At 50.7% G+C, this 18,232-nt stretch overlaps 24 pseudogenes; all 24 read left to right on the top strand.

Moving 5' to 3' along the window:
• Window positions 1-213: 213 nt before the first annotated feature.
• Window positions 214-333, top strand: LOC130352437 (5S ribosomal RNA; annotated as a pseudogene).
• An 881-nt stretch (window positions 334-1,214) lies between these two features.
• On the top strand, window positions 1,215-1,334 carry LOC130330264 (5S ribosomal RNA; annotated as a pseudogene).
• A 276-nt stretch (window positions 1,335-1,610) lies between these two features.
• On the top strand, window positions 1,611-1,730 carry LOC130320017 (5S ribosomal RNA; annotated as a pseudogene).
• A 479-nt stretch (window positions 1,731-2,209) lies between these two features.
• Window positions 2,210-2,329, top strand: LOC130352617 (5S ribosomal RNA; annotated as a pseudogene).
• A 485-nt stretch (window positions 2,330-2,814) lies between these two features.
• Window positions 2,815-2,934, top strand: LOC130353013 (5S ribosomal RNA; annotated as a pseudogene).
• Window positions 2,935-3,413: 479 nt separating this feature from the next.
• Window positions 3,414-3,533, top strand: LOC130352036 (5S ribosomal RNA; annotated as a pseudogene).
• Window positions 3,534-5,415: 1,882 nt separating this feature from the next.
• On the top strand, window positions 5,416-5,535 carry LOC130319827 (5S ribosomal RNA; annotated as a pseudogene).
• Window positions 5,536-7,186: 1,651 nt separating this feature from the next.
• On the top strand, window positions 7,187-7,306 carry LOC130352214 (5S ribosomal RNA; annotated as a pseudogene).
• Window positions 7,307-7,983: 677 nt separating this feature from the next.
• LOC130327017 (5S ribosomal RNA) lies at window positions 7,984-8,103 on the top strand (annotated as a pseudogene).
• Window positions 8,104-8,375: 272 nt separating this feature from the next.
• LOC130336169 (5S ribosomal RNA) lies at window positions 8,376-8,495 on the top strand (annotated as a pseudogene).
• Window positions 8,496-9,766: 1,271 nt separating this feature from the next.
• Window positions 9,767-9,886, top strand: LOC130315452 (5S ribosomal RNA; annotated as a pseudogene).
• Window positions 9,887-9,968: 82 nt separating this feature from the next.
• On the top strand, window positions 9,969-10,088 carry LOC130352928 (5S ribosomal RNA; annotated as a pseudogene).
• A 474-nt stretch (window positions 10,089-10,562) lies between these two features.
• LOC130333136 (5S ribosomal RNA) lies at window positions 10,563-10,682 on the top strand (annotated as a pseudogene).
• A 1,064-nt stretch (window positions 10,683-11,746) lies between these two features.
• On the top strand, window positions 11,747-11,866 carry LOC130323320 (5S ribosomal RNA; annotated as a pseudogene).
• Window positions 11,867-12,340: 474 nt separating this feature from the next.
• LOC130317010 (5S ribosomal RNA) lies at window positions 12,341-12,460 on the top strand (annotated as a pseudogene).
• Window positions 12,461-12,542: 82 nt separating this feature from the next.
• LOC130317254 (5S ribosomal RNA) lies at window positions 12,543-12,662 on the top strand (annotated as a pseudogene).
• A 479-nt stretch (window positions 12,663-13,141) lies between these two features.
• Window positions 13,142-13,261, top strand: LOC130313826 (5S ribosomal RNA; annotated as a pseudogene).
• Window positions 13,262-13,533: 272 nt separating this feature from the next.
• On the top strand, window positions 13,534-13,653 carry LOC130333125 (5S ribosomal RNA; annotated as a pseudogene).
• Window positions 13,654-13,937: 284 nt separating this feature from the next.
• On the top strand, window positions 13,938-14,057 carry LOC130316080 (5S ribosomal RNA; annotated as a pseudogene).
• Window positions 14,058-14,929: 872 nt separating this feature from the next.
• LOC130321527 (5S ribosomal RNA) lies at window positions 14,930-15,049 on the top strand (annotated as a pseudogene).
• A 1,069-nt stretch (window positions 15,050-16,118) lies between these two features.
• LOC130320008 (5S ribosomal RNA) lies at window positions 16,119-16,238 on the top strand (annotated as a pseudogene).
• A 272-nt stretch (window positions 16,239-16,510) lies between these two features.
• LOC130336158 (5S ribosomal RNA) lies at window positions 16,511-16,630 on the top strand (annotated as a pseudogene).
• Window positions 16,631-16,914: 284 nt separating this feature from the next.
• On the top strand, window positions 16,915-17,034 carry LOC130350494 (5S ribosomal RNA; annotated as a pseudogene).
• An 867-nt stretch (window positions 17,035-17,901) lies between these two features.
• LOC130315723 (5S ribosomal RNA) lies at window positions 17,902-18,021 on the top strand (annotated as a pseudogene).
• The last annotated feature ends 211 nt before the right edge of the window (window positions 18,022-18,232 follow it).

Below are 18,232 nucleotides of genomic sequence, written 5' to 3'. Positions count from 1 at the left end.
TATACAGGGTGTGAAGATGTCTGCGACCATCCTAAGCTGAATGCGCCTGTTCTCGACAGATCGCAGACTCCTACCCAGCTTTGGGGCTGGTAAGTACCAGCATGGGAGACTGGCTGGGAATCCCGGGTGCAGTTGACATTTTGCTCTGTTTCTGCTCCGATTCCGAAAATTATTTATTGATGCTTAAATCCACAGTATACAAAGTGTGAAGCTGTCAACGGCCATCCTAAGCTGAACGCGCCTGCTCTCGTTAGATCGCAGACTGCTACCCAGCTTAGGGCCCGGTAAGTACCAGCATGGGAGACTGACTGGGAATCCCTGGTGCAGTTGACATTTTGCTCTGTTGCCGCCTTCCGCTCCGATTCGGAAAATTATTTATTGATGCTTAAATGCACAGTATAAAGGGCGCGAAGCTGTCAACGGCCATCCTAAGCTGAACTCGCCTGCTCTCGTCAGATCGCAGACTGCTACCCAGCCTAGGCCCGGTAAGTACCAGCATGGGAGACTGGCTGGGAATCCCAGGTGTTGTTGACATTTTGCTCTGTAGCCGCCTTCCGCTCCGATTCCGAAAAGGATTTATTGATGCTTAAATCCACAGTATACAGGGTGTGAAGCCGTCTACGGCTATCCTAAGCTGAATGTGCCTGTTCTTGTCAGATCGCAGACTGCTGCCCGGCAAGTACGGGCATGGGAGACTGGCTGGCTGGCAATCCAAGGTGCTATTGACATTTTGCTCTGTTGCCGCCTTCCTCTCCGATTCCGAAAAGGATTTATTGATGCTTAAATGCACAGTATAAAAAGCATTAAGCTGTCAATGGCCATCCTAAGCTGAACGCGCCTGCACTTGTCCGATCGCAGACTGCTACCCAGCTTAGGGCCCGGTAAGTACTGGCATGGGAGACTGGCTGGGAATCCCGGGTGCTGTTGACATTTTGCTCTATTGCTGCCTTCCGCTCCGATTCCGAAAATAATTTATTGATGCTTAAATCCACAGTATACAAGGTGTGAAGCTGTCGACGGCCATCCTAAGCTTAACGCGCCTGCTCTCGTCAGATCGCAGACTGGTACAGATCTTAGGGCCTGGTAAGTACCGGCATGAGACACTGGCTGGGAATCCCGGCTGCCGTTGACATTTTGCTCTGTTGCCGCCTTCCGTTCCGATTCCGAAAAGGATTTATTGATGCTTAAATGCACAGTATAAAGGACGAGAAGCTGTCAACGGCCATCCTAAGCTGAACGTGCCTGCTCTCGTCAGATCGCAGACTGCTACCCAGCTTAGGGCCCGGTAAGTACCAGCATGGGAGACTGGCTGGGAATCCCAGGTGTCGTTGACATTTTGTTCTGTTGCCGCCTTCCGCTCCGATTCCGAAAAGAATTTATTGATGCTTAAATCCACAGTATACAGGGTGTGAAGATGTCTACGGCCTTCCTAAGCTGAATGCGCCTGTTCTCGTCAGATCGCAGACTGCTACCCAGCTTCGGGCCTGGTAAGTACCAGCATGGGAGACTGGCTGGAATCCCGGCTGCCGTTGACATTTTGCTATGTTTCTGCTCCGATTCCGAAAATTATTTATTGATGCTTAAATCCACAGTATACAGAGTGTGAAGCTGTCAACGGCCATCCTAAGCTGAACGCGCCTGCTCTCGTCAGATCGCAGACTGCTACCCAGCTTAGGGCCCGGTAAGTACCAGCATGGGAGACTGGCTGGGAATCCCAGGTGTTGTTGACATTTTGCTCTGTAGCCGCCTTCCGCTTCGATTCCGAAAAGGATTTATTGATGCTTAAATCAACAGTATACAGGTTGTAAAGATGTCTACGGCCATCCTAAGCTAAACGCGCCTGCTCTCGTCAGATCGCAGACTGCTACCCAGCTTAGGTCCCGGAAAGTACCAGCATGGGAGACTGGCTGGGAATCCCAGGTGGCATTGACATTTTGCTCTGTTGCCGCCTTCCGCTCCGATTCCGAAAAGGATTTATTGATGCTTAAATCCACAGTATACAGGGTGTGAAGTTGTCTACGACCATCCTAAGCTGAATGCGCCTGTTCTCGTCAGATCGCAGACTCCTACCCAGCTTTGGGCCTGGTAAGTACCAGCATGAGAGACTGGCTGGGAATCCCGGGTGCAGTTGACATTTTGCTCTGTTTCTGCTCCGATTCCGAAAATTATTTATTGATGCTTAAATCCACAGTATACAAAGTGTGAAGCTGTCAACGGCCATCCTAAGCTGAACGCGCCTGCTCTCGTCAGATCGCAGACTGCTACCCAGCTTAGGGCCCGGTAAGTACCAGCATGGGAGACTGGCTGGGAATCCCGGGTGCAGTTGACATTTTGCTCTGTTGCCGCCTTCCGCTCCGATTCGGAAAATTATTTATTGATGCTTAAATGCACAGTATAAAGGGCGTGAAGCTGTCAACGGCCATCCTAAGCTGAACGCGCCTGCTCTCGTCAGATCGCAGACTGCTACCCAGCTTAGGCCCGGTAAGTACCAGCATGGGAGACTGGCTGGGAATCCCAGGTGTTGTTGACATTTTGCTCTGTAGCCGCCTTCCGCTCCGATTCCGAAAAGGATTTATTGATGCTTAAATCCACAGTATACAAGGTGTGAAGCTGTCGACGGCCATCCTAAGCTTAACTCGCCTGCTCTCGTCAGATCGCAGACTGGTACAGATTTTAGGGCCCGGTAAGTACCGGCATGAGACACTGGCTGGGAATCCCGGCTGCTGTTGACATTTTGCTCTGTTGCCGCCTTCCGTTCCGATTCCGAAAAGGATTTATTGATGCTTAAATGCACAGTATAAAGGGCGAGAAGCTGTCAACGGCCATCCTAAGCTGAACGCGCCTGCTCTCGTCAGATCGCAGACTGCTACCCAGCTTAGGGCCCGGTAAGTACTGGCATGGGAGACTGGCTGGGAATCCCAGGTGCCGTTGACATTTTGCTCTATTGCTGCCCTCCGATTCGATTCCGAAAATAATTTATTGATGCTTAAATCCACAGTATACAAGGTGTGAAGCTGTCGACGGCCATCCTAAGCTTAACGCGCCAGCTCTCGTCAGATCGCAGACTGGTACAGATCTTAGGGCCCGGTAAGTACCGGCATGGGACACTGGCTGGGAATCCCGGCTGCCGTTGACATTTTGCTCTGTTGCCGCCTTCCACTCCGATTCCGAAAAGGATTTATTGATGCTTAAATGCACAGTATACAGGGTGTGAAGATGTCTACGGCCATCCTAAGCTGAATGCGCCTGTTCTCGTCAGATCGCAGACTGCTTCCCAGCTTCGGGCCTGGTAAGTACCAGCATGGGATACTGGCTGGGAATCCCAGGTGCAGTTGACATTTTGCTCTGTTTCTGCTCCGATTCCGAAAATTATTTATTGATGCTTAAATCCACAGTATACAAAGTGTGAAGCTGTCAACGGCCATCCTAAGCTGAACGCGCCTGCTCTCGTCAGATCGCAGACTGCTACCCAGCTTAGGGCCCGTTAAGTACCAGCATGGGAGACTGGCTGGGAATCCCAGGTGTTGTTGACATTTTGCTCTGTAGCCGCCTTCCGCTTCGATTCCGAAAATGATTTATTGATGCTTAAATCCACAGTATACAGGGTGTGAAGCCGTCTACGGCTATCCTAAGCTGAATGTGCCTGTTCTTGTCAGATCACAGACTGCTGCCCGGCAAGTACGGGCATGGGAGACTGGCTGGCAATCCAAGATGCTATTGACATTTTGCTCTGTTGCCGCCTTCCTCTCCGATTCCGAAAAGGATTTATTGATGCTTAAATGCACAGTATAAAAAGCATGAAGCTGTCAATGGCCATCGTAAGCTGAACGCGCCTGCTCTCGTCAGATCGCAGACTGCTACCCAGCTTAGGGCCCGGTAAGTACTGGCAGTGGAGACTGGCTGGGAATCCCAGGTGCCGTTGACATTTTGCTCTATTGCTGCCTTCCGCTCCGATTCCGAAAATAATTTATAGATGCTTAAATCCACAGTATACAAGGTGTGAAGCTGTCGACGGCCATCCTAAGCTTAATGCGCCAGCTCTCGTCAGATCGCAGACTGGTACAGATCTTAGGGCCCGGTAAGTACCGGCATGGGACACTGGCTGGGAATCCCGGCTGCCGTTGACATTTTGCTCTGTTGCCGCCTTCTGTTCCGATTCCGAAAAGGATTTATTGATGCTTAAATGCAAAGTATAAAGGGCGACAAGCTGTCAACGGCCATCCTAAGCTGAACGCGCCAGCTCTCGTCAGAGCGCAGACTGCTACCCAGCTTAGGGCCCGGTAAGTACCAGCATGGGAGACTGGCTGGGAATCCCAGGTGTCGTTGACATTTTGCTCTGTTGCCGCCTTACGCTCCGATTCCGAAAAGGATTTATTGATGCTTAAATCCACAGTATACAGGGTGTGAAGATGTCTACGGCCATCCTAAGCTGAATGCGCCTGTTCTCGTCAGATCGCAGACTGGTACAGATCTTAGGGCCCGGTAAGTACCGGCATGGGACACTGGCTGGGAATCCCGGCTGCCGTTGACATTTTGCTCTGTTGCCGCCTTCCGTTCCGATTCCGAAAAGGATTTACTGATGCTTAAATGCACAGTATAAAGGGCGAGACGCTGTCAACAGCCATCCTTAGCTGTATGCGCCTCCTCTCGTCCGATCGCAGACTGCTACCCAGCTTAGGGCCCGGTAAGTACCAGCATGGGAGACTGGCTGTGAATCCCGGCTGCCGTTGACATTTTGCTCTGTTGCCGCCTTCCGTTCCTATTCCGAAAAGGATTTATTGATGCTTAAATGCACAGTATACAAAATGTGAAGCTGTCAACGGACATTATAAGCTGAACGCGCCTGCTCTCGGCAGATCGCAGACTGCTACCCAGCTTAGGGCCTGGTAAGAACCAGCATGGGAGACTGGCTGGGAATCCCGGGTGCAGTTGACATTTTAATCTGTTGCCGCCTTCAGCTCCGATTCGGAAAAGGATTTATTGATGCTAAAATGCACAGTATAAAGGGCATGAAGCTGTTAACGGCCATCCTAAGCTGAACGCGCCTGCTCTCGTCAGATTGCAGACTGCTACCCAGCTTAGGGCCCAGTAAGAACCAGCATGGGAGACTGGCTGGGAATCTCAGGTGTTGTTGACATTTTGCTCTGTAGCTCTGTAGACATTTTGCTCCGATTCCGAAAAGGATTTATTGATGCTTAAATCCACAATATACAGGGTGTGAAACCGTCTTGGGCTATCCTAAGCTGAATGTGCCTGTTCTTGTCAGATCGCAGACTGCTGCCCGGCAAGTACAGGCATGGGAGACTGGCTGGCAATCCAAGGTGCTGTTGACATTTTGATCTGTTGCAGCCTTCCTCTCCGATTAAAAAAAATATTTATTGATGCTTAAATCCACAGTATACAAAGCGTGAAGATGTCAACGGCCATCCTAAGCTGAACGCGCCTGCTCTCGTCAGATCGCAGACTGCTACCCAGCTTAGGGCCCGGTAAGTACTGGCATGGGAGACTGGCTGGGAATCCCGGGTGCCGTTGACATTTTGCTCTATTGCTGCCTTCCGCTCCGATTCCGAAAATAATTTATTGATGCTTAAATCCACAGTATACAAGGTGTGAAGCTGTCGACGGCCATCCTAAGCTTAACGCGCCTGCTCTCGTCAGATCTCAGACTGGTACAGATCTTAGGGCCCGGTAAGTACCGGCATGGGACACTGGCTGGGAATCCCGGCTGCCGTTGACATTTTGCTCTGTTGCCGCCTTCCGTTCCGATTCCGAAAAGGATTTATTGATGCCTAAATGCACAGTATAAAGGGCGAGAAGCTGTCAAAGGCCATCCTAAGCTGAACGCGCCTGCTCTCATCAGATCGCAGACTGCTACCCAGCTTAGGGCCCGGTAAGTACCAGCATGGGAGACTGGCTAGAATCCCAGGTGTCGTTGCCGCCTTCTGCTCCGATTCCGAAAAGGATTTATTGATGCTTAAATCCACAGTATACAGGGTGTGAAGATGTCTACGGCCATCCTAAGCTGTATGCGCCTGTTCTCGTCAGATCGCAGACCGCTACCCAGCTTCGGGTCTGGTAAGTACCAGCATGGGAGACTGGCTGGGAATCCCGGGTGCAGTTGACATTTTGCTCTGTTTCTGCTCCGATTCCGAAAATTATTTATTGATGCTTAAATCCACAGTATACAAAGTGTGATGCTGTCAACGGCCATCCTAAGCTGAACGCGCCTGCTCTCGTCAGATGACAGACTGCTACCCAGCTTAGGGCCTGGTAAGTACCAGTATGGGAGACTGGCTTGGAATCCCGGGTGCAGTTGACAATTTAATCTGTTGCCGCCTTCCGCTCCGATTCGGAAAATAATTTATTGATGCTTAAATCCACAATATACAGGGTGTGAAGCTGTCAACGGCCATCCTAAGCCTGAACGTGCCTGCTCTCCTCGGATCGCAGACTGCTGCCCGGCAGTTACCGGCATTGGAAACTGGCTGGCAATCCAAGGTGCCATTGACATTTTGCTCTGTTGCCGCCTTCCTCTCCGATTAATAAAAATATTTATTGATGCTTAAATCCACAGTATACAAAGTGTGATGCTGTCAACGGCCATCCTAAGCTGAACGCGCCTGCTCTCGTCAGATCGCAGACTGCTACCCAGCTTAGGGCCTAGTAAGTACCGGCATGGGAGACTGGCTGGGAATCCCGGGTGCAGTTGACATTTTGCTCTGTTGCCGCCTTCCGTTCCGATTCCGAAAAGGATTTATTGATGCTTAAATGCACAGTATAAAAAGCATGAAGCTGTCAATGGCCATCCTAAGCTGAACGCGCCTGCTCTCGTCAGATCGCAGACTGCTACCCAGCTTAGGGCCCGGTAAGTACTGGCATGGGAGACTGGCTGGGAATTCCGGGTGCAGTTGACATTTTAATCTGTTGCCGCCTTCCGCTCCGATTCGGAAAAGGATTTATTGATGCTTAAATGCACAGTATAAAGGGCGTGAAGCCGTCTACGGCTATCCTAAGCTGAATGTGCCTGTTCTTGTCAGATCGCAGACTGCTGCCCGGCAAGTACAGGCATGGGAGACTGGCTGGCAATCCAAGGTGCTATTGACATTTTGCTCTGTTGCCGCCTTCCTCTCCGATTCCGAAAAGGATTTATTGATGCTTAAATGCACAGTATAAAAAGCATGAAGCTGTCAATGGCCATCCTAAGCTGAACGCGCCTGCTCTCGTCAGATCGCAGACTGCTACCCAGCTTAGGGCCCAGTAAGTACTGGCATGGGAGACTTGCTGGGAATCCCGGGTGCCGTTGACATTTTGCTCTATTGCTGCCTTCCGCTCCGATTCCGAAAATAATTTATTGATGCTTAAATCCACAGTATACAAGGTGTGAAGCTGTCGACGGCCATCCTAAGCTTAACGTGCCTGCTCTCGTCAGATCGCAGACTGGTACAGATCTTAGGGCCCGGTAAGTACTGGCATGGGACACTGGCTGGGAATCCCGGCTGCCGTTGACATTTTGCTCTGTTGCCGCCTTCCGTTCCGATTCCGAAAAGGATTTATTGATGCTTAAATCCACAATACACAGGGTGTGAAGCTGTCAACGGCCATCCTAAGCCTGAACGTGCCTGCTCTCCTCAGATTGCAGGCTGCTGCCCGGCAGTTACCGGCATGGGAGACTGGCTGGCAATCCAAGGTGCCATTGACATTTTGCTCTGTTGCCGCCATCCTCTCCGATTAATAAAAATATTTATTGATGCTTAAATCCACAATATACAAGGGGTGAAGATGTCAACGGCCATCCTAAGCTCAACGCGCCTGCTCTTGTCAGATCGCAGACTGCTACCCAGCTTAGGGCCCAGTAAATACCGGCATGGGAGACTGGCTGGGAATCCCGGGTGCAGTTGACATTTTGCTCTGTTGCCACCTTCCGTTCTGATTCCGAAAAGAATTTATTGATGCTTAAATGCACAGTATAAAGGGCGTGACGCTGTCAACGGCCATCCTAAGCTGAACGCGCCTGCTCTCGTCAGATCGCAGACTGCTACCCAGCTTAGGGCCCGGTAAGTACCAGCATGGGAGACTGGCTGGGAATCCCGGGTGTTGTTGACATTTTGCTCTTTAGCCGCCTTCCGCTCCGATTCCGAAAAGGATTTATTGATGCTTAAATCCACAGTATACAGGGTGTGAAGCCGTCCACGGCTATCCTAAGCTGAATGTGCCTGTTCTTGTCAGATCGCAGACTGCTGCCCGGCAAGAACGGGCATGGGAGACTGGCTGGCAATCCAAGGTGCTATTGACATTTTGCTCTGTTGCCGCCTTCCTCTCCGATTCCGAAAAGGATTAATTGATGCTTAAATGCACAGTATAAAATTCATGAAGCTGTAAATGGCCATCCTAAGCTGAACGCACCTGCTCTCGTCAGATCGCAGACTGCTACCCAGCTTAGGGCCCGATAAGTACTGGCATGGGAGACTGGCTGGGAATCCCGGGTGCCGTTGACATTTTGCTCTATTGCTGCCTTTCGCTCCGATTCCGAAAATAATTTATTGATGCTTAAATCCACAGTATACAAGGTGTGAAGCTGTCGACGGCCATCCTAAGCTTAACGCGCCTGCTTTCGTCAGATCGCAGACTGGTACAGATCTTAGGGCCCGGTAAGTACCGGCATGGGACACTGGCTGGGAATCCCGGCTGCCGTTGACATTTTGCTCTGTTGCCGCCTTCCGTTCCGATTCCGAAAAGGATTTATTGATGCTTAAATGCACAGTATACAAAGTGTGAAGCTGTCAACGGCCATCCTAAGCTGAACGCGCCTGCTCTCGTCAGATCGCAGACTGCTACCCAGCTTAGGCCCTGGTAAGTACCAGCATGGGAGACTGGCTGGGAATCCCGGGTGCAGTTGACATTTTAATCTGTTGCCGCCTTCCGCTCCGATTCGGAAAAGGATTTATTGATGCTTAAATCCACAATATACAGGGTGTGAAGCTGTCAACGGCCATCCTAAGCCTGAATGTGCCTGCTCTCCTCAGATCGCAGACTGCTGCCCGGCAGATACCGGCATGGGAGACTGGCTGGCAATCCAAGGTGCCATTGACATTTTGCTCTGTTGCCGCCTTCTTCTCCGATTAATAAAAATATTTATTGATGCTTAAATCCACAATATACAAGGCGTAAAGAAGTCAACGGCCATCCTAAGCTGAACGCGCCTGCTCTCGTCAGATCACAGACTGCTACCCAGCTTAGGGCCCAGTAAGTACCGGCATGGGAGACTGGCTAGGAATCCAGGGTGCAGTTGACATTTTGCTCTGTTGCCGCCTTCCGCTCCGATTCGGAAAAGGATTTATTGATGCTTAAATGCACAGTATAAAGGGCATGAAGCTGTCAACGGCCACCCTAAGCTGAACGCGCCTGCTCTCGTCAGATCGCAGAATGCTACCCAGCTTAGGGTCCGGTAAGTACCAGCATGGGAGACTGGCTGGGAATCCCAGGTGTTGTTGACATTTTGCTCTGTAGCCGCCTTGCGTTCCGATTCCGAAAAGGATTTATTGATGCTTAAATCCACAGTATAAAGGGTGAGAAGCCGTCTACGGCTATCCTAAGCTGAATGTGCCTGTTCTTGTCAGATCGCAGACTGCTGCCCGGCAAGTACGGGCATGGGAGACTGGCTGGCAATCCAAGGTGCTATTGACATTTTGCTCTGTTGCCGCCTTCCTCTCCGATTCCGAAAAGGATTTATTGATGCTTAAATGCACAGTATAAAAATCATGAAGCTGTCAATGGCCATCCTAAGCTGAACGCGCCTGCTCTCGTCAGATCGCAGACTGCTATCCAGCTTAGGGCCCGGTAAGTACTGGCATGGGAGACTGGCTGGGAATCCCGGGTGCCGTTGACATTTTGCTCTATTGCTGCCTTCCGCTCCGATTCCGAAAATAATTTATTGATGCTTAAATCCACAGTATACAAGGTGTGAAGCTGTCGACGGTCATCCTAAGCTGAATGCGCCTGTTCTCGTCAGATCGCAGACTGCTACCCAGCTTCGGGCCTGGTAAGTACCAGCATGGGAGACTGGCTGGGAATCCCAGGTGTCGTTGACATTTTGCTCTGTTGCCGCCTTCAGCGCCGATTCCGAAAAGGATTTATTGATGCTTAAATCCACAGTATACAGGGTGTGAAGATGTCTACGGCCATCCTAAGCTGAATGCGCCTGTTCTCGTCAGTTCGCAGACTGCTACCCAGCTTCGGGCCTGGTAAGTACCAGCATGGGAGACTGGCTGGGAATCCCAGGTGTCATTGACATTTTGCTCTGTTGCCGCCTTACGCTCCGATTTCGAAAAGGAGTTATTGATGCTTAAATCTACAGTATACAGGGTGTGAAGCCGTCTACGGCTATCCTAAGCTGAATGCGCCTGTTCTTGTCAGGTCGCAGACTGCTGCCCGGCAAGTACGGGCATGGGAGACTGGCTGGCAATCCAAGGTGCTATTGACATTTTGCTCTGTTGCCGCCTTCCTCTCCGATTAAAAAAAATATTTATTGATGCTTAAATCCACAGTATACAAAGCGTGAAGATGTCAACGGCCATCCTAAGCTGAACGCGCCTGCTCTCGTCAGATCGCAGACTGCTACGCAGCTTAGGGCCCAGTAAGTACCGGCATGGGAGACTGGCTGGGAATCCCGGGTGCCGTTGCCATTTTGCTCTATTGCTGCCTTCCGCTCCGATTCCGAAAAGAATTTATTGATGCTTAAATCCACAGTATACAAGGTGTGAAGCTGTCGACGGCCATCCTAAGCTGAACGCGCCTGCTCTCGTCAGATCGCAGACTGGTACAGATCTTAGGGCCCGGTAAGTACCGGCATGGGACACTGGCTTGGAATCCCGGCTGCCGTTGACATTTTGCTCTGTTGCCGCCTTCCGTTCCGATTCCGAAAAGGATTTATTGATTTTTAAATGCACAGTATAAAGGACGAGAAGCTGTCAACGGCCATCCAAAGCTGAATGCGCCTGTTCTCGTCAGATCGCAGACTGCTACCCAGCTTCGGGCCTGGTAAGTACCAGCATGGGAGACTGGCTGGGAATCCCAGGTGCAGTTGACATTTTGCTCTGTTTCTGCTCTGATTCCGAAAATTATTTATTGATGCTTAAATCCACAGTATACAAAGTGTGAAGCTGTTAACGGCCTTCCTAAGCTGAACGTGCCTGCTCTCGTCAGATCGCAGACTGCTACCCAGCTTAGGGCCTGGTAAGTACCAGCATGGGAGACTGGCTGGGAATCCCGGGTGCAGTTGACATTTTAATCTGTTGCCGCCTTCCGCTCCGATTCGGAAAAGGATTTATTGATGCTTAAATCCACAATATACAGGGTGTGAAGCTGTCAACGGCCATCCTAAGCCTGAACGTGCCTGCTCTCCTCAGATCGCAGACCGCTGCCCGGCATGGGAGACTGGCTGGCAATCCAAGGTGTCATTGACATTTTGTTCTGTTGCCGCCATCCTCTCCGATTAATAAAAATATTTATTGATTTTTAAATCCACAATATACAAGGCGTGAATATGTCAACAGCCATCCTAAGCTGAACGCGCCTGCTCTTGTCAGATCGCAGACTGCTACCCAGCTTAGGGCCCAGTAAGTACCGGCATGGGAGACTGGCTGGGAATCCCGGGTGCAGTTGACATTTTGCTCTGTTGCCGCCTTCCTCTCCGATTCCGAAAAGGATTTATTGATGCTTAAATGCACAGTATAAAAAGCATGAAGGTGTCAATGGCCATCCTAAGCTGTACGCGCCTGCTCTCGTCAGATCGCAGACTGCTACCCAGCTTAGGGCCCGGTAAGTACTGGCATGGGAGACTGGCTGGGAATCCCGGGTGCCGTTGACATTTTGCTCTATTGCTGCCTTCCGCTCCGATTCCGAAAATAATTTATTGATGCTTAAATCCACAGTATACAAGGTGTGAAGCTGTCGACGGTCATCCTAAGCTGAATGCGCCTGTTCTCGTCAGATCGCAGACTGCTACCCAGCTTAGGGCCCGGTAAGTACCAGCATGGGAGACTGGCTGGGAATCCCAGGTGTTGTTGACATTTTGCTCTGTTGCCGCCTTACGCTCCGATTTCGAAAAGGAGTTATTGATGCTTAAATCTACAGTATACAGGGTGTGAAGCCGTCTACGGCTATCCTAAGCTGAATGTGCCTGTTCTTGTCAGATCGCAGACTGCTGCCCGGCAAGAACGGGCATGGGAGACTGGCTTGCAATCCAAGGTGCTATTGACATTTTGCTCTGTTGCCGCCTTCCTCTCCGATTCCGAAAAGGATTTATTGATGCTTAAATGAACAGTATAAAATTCATGAAGCTGTCAATGGCCATCCTAAGCTGAACGCACCTGCTCTCGTCAGATCGCAGACTGCTACCCAGCTTAGGGCCCGGTAAGTACTGGCATGGGAGACTGGCTGGGAATCCCGGGTGCCGTTGACATTTTGCTCTGTAGCCGCCTTCCGCTTCGATTCCGAAAAGGATTTATTGATGCTTAAATGCACAGTATAAAAAGCATGAAGCTGTCAATGGCCATTCTAAGCTGAACGCGCCTGCTCTCGTCAGATCGCAGACTGCTACCCAGCTTAGGGCCCGGTAAGTACTGGCATGGGAGACTGGCTGGGAATCCCAGGTGCCGTTGACATTTTGCTCTATTGCTGCCTTCCGCTCCGAATCCGAAAATAATTTATTGATGCTTAAATCCACAGTATACAAGGTGTGAAGCTGTCGACGGCCATCCTAAGCTTAACGCGCCTGCTCTCGTCAGATCGCAGACTGGTACAGATCTTAGGGCCCGGTAAGTACCGGCATGGGACACTGGCTGGGAATCCCGGCTGCCGTTGACATTTTGCTCTGTTGCCGCCTTACGCTCCGATTCCGAAAAGGATTTATTGATGCTTAAATCCACAGTATACAGGGTGTGAAGATGTCTACGGCCATCCTAAGCTGAATGCGCCTGTTCTCGTCAGATCGCAGACTGCTACCCAGCTTCGGGCCTGGTAAGTTCCCGCATGGGAGACTGGCTGGGAATCCCGGGTGCAGTTGACATTTTGCTCTGTTTCTGCTCCGATTCCGAAAATTATTTATTGATGCTTAAATCCACAGTATAGAAAGTACGAAGATGTCAACGGCCATCCTAAGCTGAACGCGCCTGCTCTCGTCAGATCGCAGACTGCTACCCAGCTTAGGGCCCGGTAAGTACCAGCATGGGAGACTGGCTGGGAATCCCAGGTGTCGTTGACATTTTGCTCTGTTGCCGCCTTACGCTCCGATTTCGAAAAGGAGTTATTGATGCTTAAATCTACAGTATACAGGGTGTGAAGCCGTCTACGGCTATCCTAAGCTGAATGCGCCTGTTCTTGTCAGATCGCAGACTGCTGCCCGGCAAGTACGGGCATGGGAGACTGGCTGGCAATCCAAGGTGCTATTGACATTTTGCTCTGTTGCCGCCTTCCTCTCCGATAAAAAAAAATATTTATTGATGCTTAAATCCACAGTATACAAGGCGTGAAGATGTCAACGGCCATCCTAAGCTGAACGCGCCTGCTCTCGTCAGATCGCAGACTGCTACGCAGCTTAGGGCCCAGTAAGTACCGGCATGGGAGACTGGCTGGGAATCCCGGGTGCCGTTGCCATTTTGCTCTATTGCTGCCTTCCGCTCCGATTCCGAAAAGAATTTATTGATGCTTAAATCCACAGTATACAAGGTGTGAAGCTGTCGACGGCCATCCTAAGCTAAACGCGCCTGCTCTCGTCAGATCGCAGACTGGTACAGATCTTAGGGCCCGGTAAGTACCGGCATGGGACACTGGCTGGGAATCCCGGCTGCCGTTGACATTTTGCTCTGTTGCCGCCTTCCGTTCCGATTCCGAAAAGGATTTATTGATTGTTAAATGCACAGTATAAAGGACGAGAAGCTGTCAACGGCCATCCTAAGCTGAACGCACCTGCTCTCGTCAGATCGCAGACTGCTACCCAGCTTAGGGCCCGGTAAGTACCAGCATGGGAGACTGGCTGGGAATCCCAGGTGTCGTTGACATTTTGCTCTGTTGCCGCCTTCCGCTCCGATTCCGAAAAGGATTTATTGATGCTTAAATCCACAGTATACAGGGTGTGAAGATGTCTACGGCCATCCTAAGCTGAATGCGCCTGTTCTCGTCAGATCGCAGAATGCTACCCAGCTTCGGGCCTGGTAAGTACCAGCATGGGAGACTGGCTGGGAATCCCAGGTGCAGTTGACATTTTGCTCTGTTTCTGCTCCGATTCCGAAAATTATTTATTGATGCTTAAATCCACAGTATACAAAGTGTGAAGCTGTTAACGGCCTTCCTAAGCTGAACGCGCCTGCTCTCGTCAGATCGCAGACTGCTACCCAGCTTAGGGCCTGGTAAGTACCAGCATGGGAGACTGGCTGGGAATCCCGGGTGCAGTTGACATTTTAATCTGTTGCCGCCTTCCGCTCCGATTCGGAAAAGGATTTATTGATGCTTAAATCCACAATATACAGGGTGTGAAGCTGTCAACGGCCATCCTAAGCCTGAACGTGCCTGCTCTCCTCAGATCGCAGACCGCTGCCCGGCAGTTACCGGCATGGGAGACTGGCTGGCAATCCAAGGTGCCATTGACATTTTGTTCTGTTGCCGCCATCCTCTCCGATTAATAAAAATATTTATTGATTTTTAAATCCACAATATACAAGGCGTGAATATGTCAACGGCCATCCTAAGCTGAACGCGCCTGCTCTTGTCAGATCGCAGACTGCTACCCAGCTTAGGGCCCAGTAAGTACCGGCATGGGAGACTGGCTGGGAATCCCGGGTGCAGTTGACATTTTGCTCTGTTGCCACCTTCCGTTCCGATTCCGAAAAGGATTTATTGATGCTTTAATGCACAGTATAAAGGGCATGAAGCTGTCAACGGCCATCCTAAGCTGGACGCGCCTGCTCTCGTCAGATCGCAGACTGCTACCCAGCTTAGGGCCCGGTAAGTACCAGCATGGGAGACTGGCTGGGAATCCCAGGTGTTGTTGACATTTTGCTCTTTAGCCGCCTTCCGCTCCGATTCCGAAAAGGATTTATTGATGCTTAAATCCACAGTATACAGGGTGTGAAGCCGTCTACGGCTATCCTAAGCTGAATGTGCCTGTTCTTGTCAGATCACAGACTGCTGCCCGGCAAGAACGGGCATGGGAGACTGGCTGGCAATCCAAGGTGCTATTGACATTTTGCTCTGTTGCCGCCTTCCTCTCCGATTCCGAAAAGGATTTATTGATGCTTAAATGCACAGTGTAAAAATCATGAAGCTGTCAATGGCCATCCTAAGCTGAACGCGCCTGCTCTCGTCAGATCGCAGACTGCTACCCAGCTTAGGGCCCAGTAAATACTGGCATGGGAGACTTGCTGGGAATCCCGGGTGCCGTTGACATTTTGCTCTATTGCTGCCTTCCGCTCCGATTCCGAAAATAATTTATTGATGCTTAAATCCACAGTATACAAGGTGTGAAGCTGTCGACGGCCATCCTAAGCTTAACGTGCCTGCTCTCGTCAGATCGCAGACTGGTACAGATCTTAGGGCCCGGTAAGTACCGGCATGGGACACTGGCTGGGAATCCCGGCTGCCGTTGACATTTTGCTCTGTTGCCGCCTTCCGTTCCGATTCCGAAAAGGATTTATTGATGCTTAAATCCACAATACACAGGGTGTGAAGCTGTCAACGGCCATCCTAAGCCTGAACGTGCCTGCTCTCCTCAGATTGCAGGCTGCTGCCCGGCAGTTACCGGCATGGGAGACTGGCTGGCAATCCAAGGTGCCATTGACATTTTGCTCTGTTGCCGCCATCCTCTCCGATTAATAAAAATATTTATTGATGCTTAAATCCACAATATACAAGGCGTGAAGATGTCAACGGCCATCCTAAGCTGAACGCGCCTGCTCTTGTCAGATCGCAGACTGCTACCCAGCTTAGGGCCCAGTAAATACCGGCATGGGAGACTGGCTGGGAATCCCGGGTGCAGTTGACATTTTGCTCTGTTGCCACCTTCCGTTCTGATTCCGAAAAGAATTTATTGATGCTTAAATGCACAGTATAAAGGGCGTGAAGCTGTCAACGGCCATCCTAAGCTGAACGCGCCTGCTCTCGTCAGATCGCAGACTGCTACCCAGCTTAGGGCCCGGTAAGTACCAGCATGGGAGACTGGCTGGGAATCCCAGGTGTTGTTGACATTTTGCTCTTTAGCCGCCTTCCGCTCCGATTCCGAAAAGGATTTATTGATGCTTAAATCCACAGTATACAGGGTGTGAAGCCGTCCACGGCTATCCTAAGCTGAATGTGCCTGTTCTTGTCAGATCGCAGACTGCTGCCCGGCAAGAACGGGCATGGGAGACTGGCTGGCAATCCAAGGTGCTATTGACATTTTGCTCTGTTGCCGCCTTCCTCTCCGATTCCGAAAAGGATTAATTGATGCTTAAATGCACAGTATAAAATTCATGAAGCTGTAAATGGCCATCCTAAGCTGAACGCACCTGCTCTCGTCAGATCGCAGACTGCTACCCAGCTTAGGGCCCGATAAGTACTGGCATGGGAGACTGGCTGGGAATCCCGGGTGCCGTTGACATTTTGCTCTATTGCTGCCTTCCGCTCCGATTCCGAAAAGAATTTATTGATGCTTAAATCCACAGTATACAAGGTGTGAAGCTGTCGACGGCCATCCTAAGCTTAACGCGCCTGCTTTCGTCAGATCGCAGACTGGTACAGATCTTAGGGCCCGGTAAGTACCGGCATGTGACACTGGCTGGGAATCCCGGCTGCCGTTGACATTTTGCTCTGTTGCCGCCTTCCGTTCCGATTCCGAAAAGGATTTATTGATGCTTAAATGCACAGTATACAAAGTGTGAAGCTGTCAACGGCCATCCTAAGCTGAACGCGCCTGCTCTCGTCAGATCGCAGACTGCTACCCAGCTTAGGGCCTGGTAAGTACCAGCATGGGAGACTGGCTGGGAATCCCGGGTGCAGTTGACATTTTAATCTGTTGCCGCCTTCCGCTCCGATTCGGAAAAGGATTAATTGATGCTTAAATCCACAATATACAGGGTGTGAAGCTGTCAACGGCCATCCTAAGCCTGAATGTGCCTGCTCTCCTCAGATCGCAGACTGCTGCCCGGCAGATACCGGCATGGGAGACTGGCTGGCAATCCAAGGTGCCATTGACATTTTGCTCTGTTGCCGCCTTCTTCTCCGATTAATAAAAATATTTATTGAGGCTTAAATCCACAATATACAAGGCATAAAGAAGTCAACGGCCATCCTAAGCTGAACGCGCCTGCTCTCGTCAGATCACAGACTGCTACCCAGCTTAGGGCCCAGTAAGTACCGGCATGGGAGGCTGGCTAGGAATCCAGGGTGCAGTTGACATTTTGCTCTGTTGCCGCCTTCCGCTCCGATTCGGAAAAGGATTTATTGATGCTTAAATGCACAGTATAAAGGACATGAAGCTGTCAACGGCCACCCTAAGCTGAACGCGCCTTCTCTCGTCAGATCGCAGACTTCTACCCAGCTTAGGGTCCGGTAAGTACCAGCATGGGAGACTGGCTGGGAATCCCAGGTGTTGTTGACATTTTGCTCTGTAGCCGCCTTGCGTTCCGATTCCGAAAAGGATTTATTGATGCTTAAATCCACAGTATAAAGGGTGAGAAGCCGTCTACGGCTATCCTAAGCTGAATGTGCCTGTTCTTGTCAGATCGCAGACTGCTGCCCGGCAAGTACGGGCATGGGAGACTGGCTGGCAATCCAAGGTGCTATTGACATTTTGCTCTGTTGCCGCCTTCCTCTACGATTCCGAAAAGGATTTATTGATGCTTAAATGCACAGTATAAAAAGCATGAAGCTGTCAATGGCCATCCTAAGCTGAACGCGCCTGCTCTCGTCAGATCGCAGACTGCTACCCAGCTTAGGGCCCGGTAAGTACTGGCATGGGAGACTGGCTGGGAATCCCGGGTGCCGTTGACATTTTGCTCTATTGCTGCCTTCCGCTCCGATTCCGAAAATAATTTATTGATGCTTAAATCCACAGTATACAAGGTGTGAAGCTGTCGACGGTCATCCTTAGCTGAATGCGCCTGTTCTCGTCAGATCGCAGACTGCTACCCAGCTTCGGGCCTGGTAAGTTCCAGCATGGGAGACTGGCTGGGAATCCCAGGTGTCGTTGACATTTTGCTCT

The sequence above is a fragment of the Hyla sarda genome, chromosome 1 (assembly GCF_029499605.1).
Source record: "Hyla sarda isolate aHylSar1 chromosome 1, aHylSar1.hap1, whole genome shotgun sequence".
NCBI lineage: Eukaryota > Metazoa > Chordata > Amphibia > Anura > Hylidae > Hyla > Hyla sarda.
The sequence above is the reverse complement of the archived record's forward strand: the minus strand, read 5'-3'. Positions and strand labels throughout refer to the sequence as shown.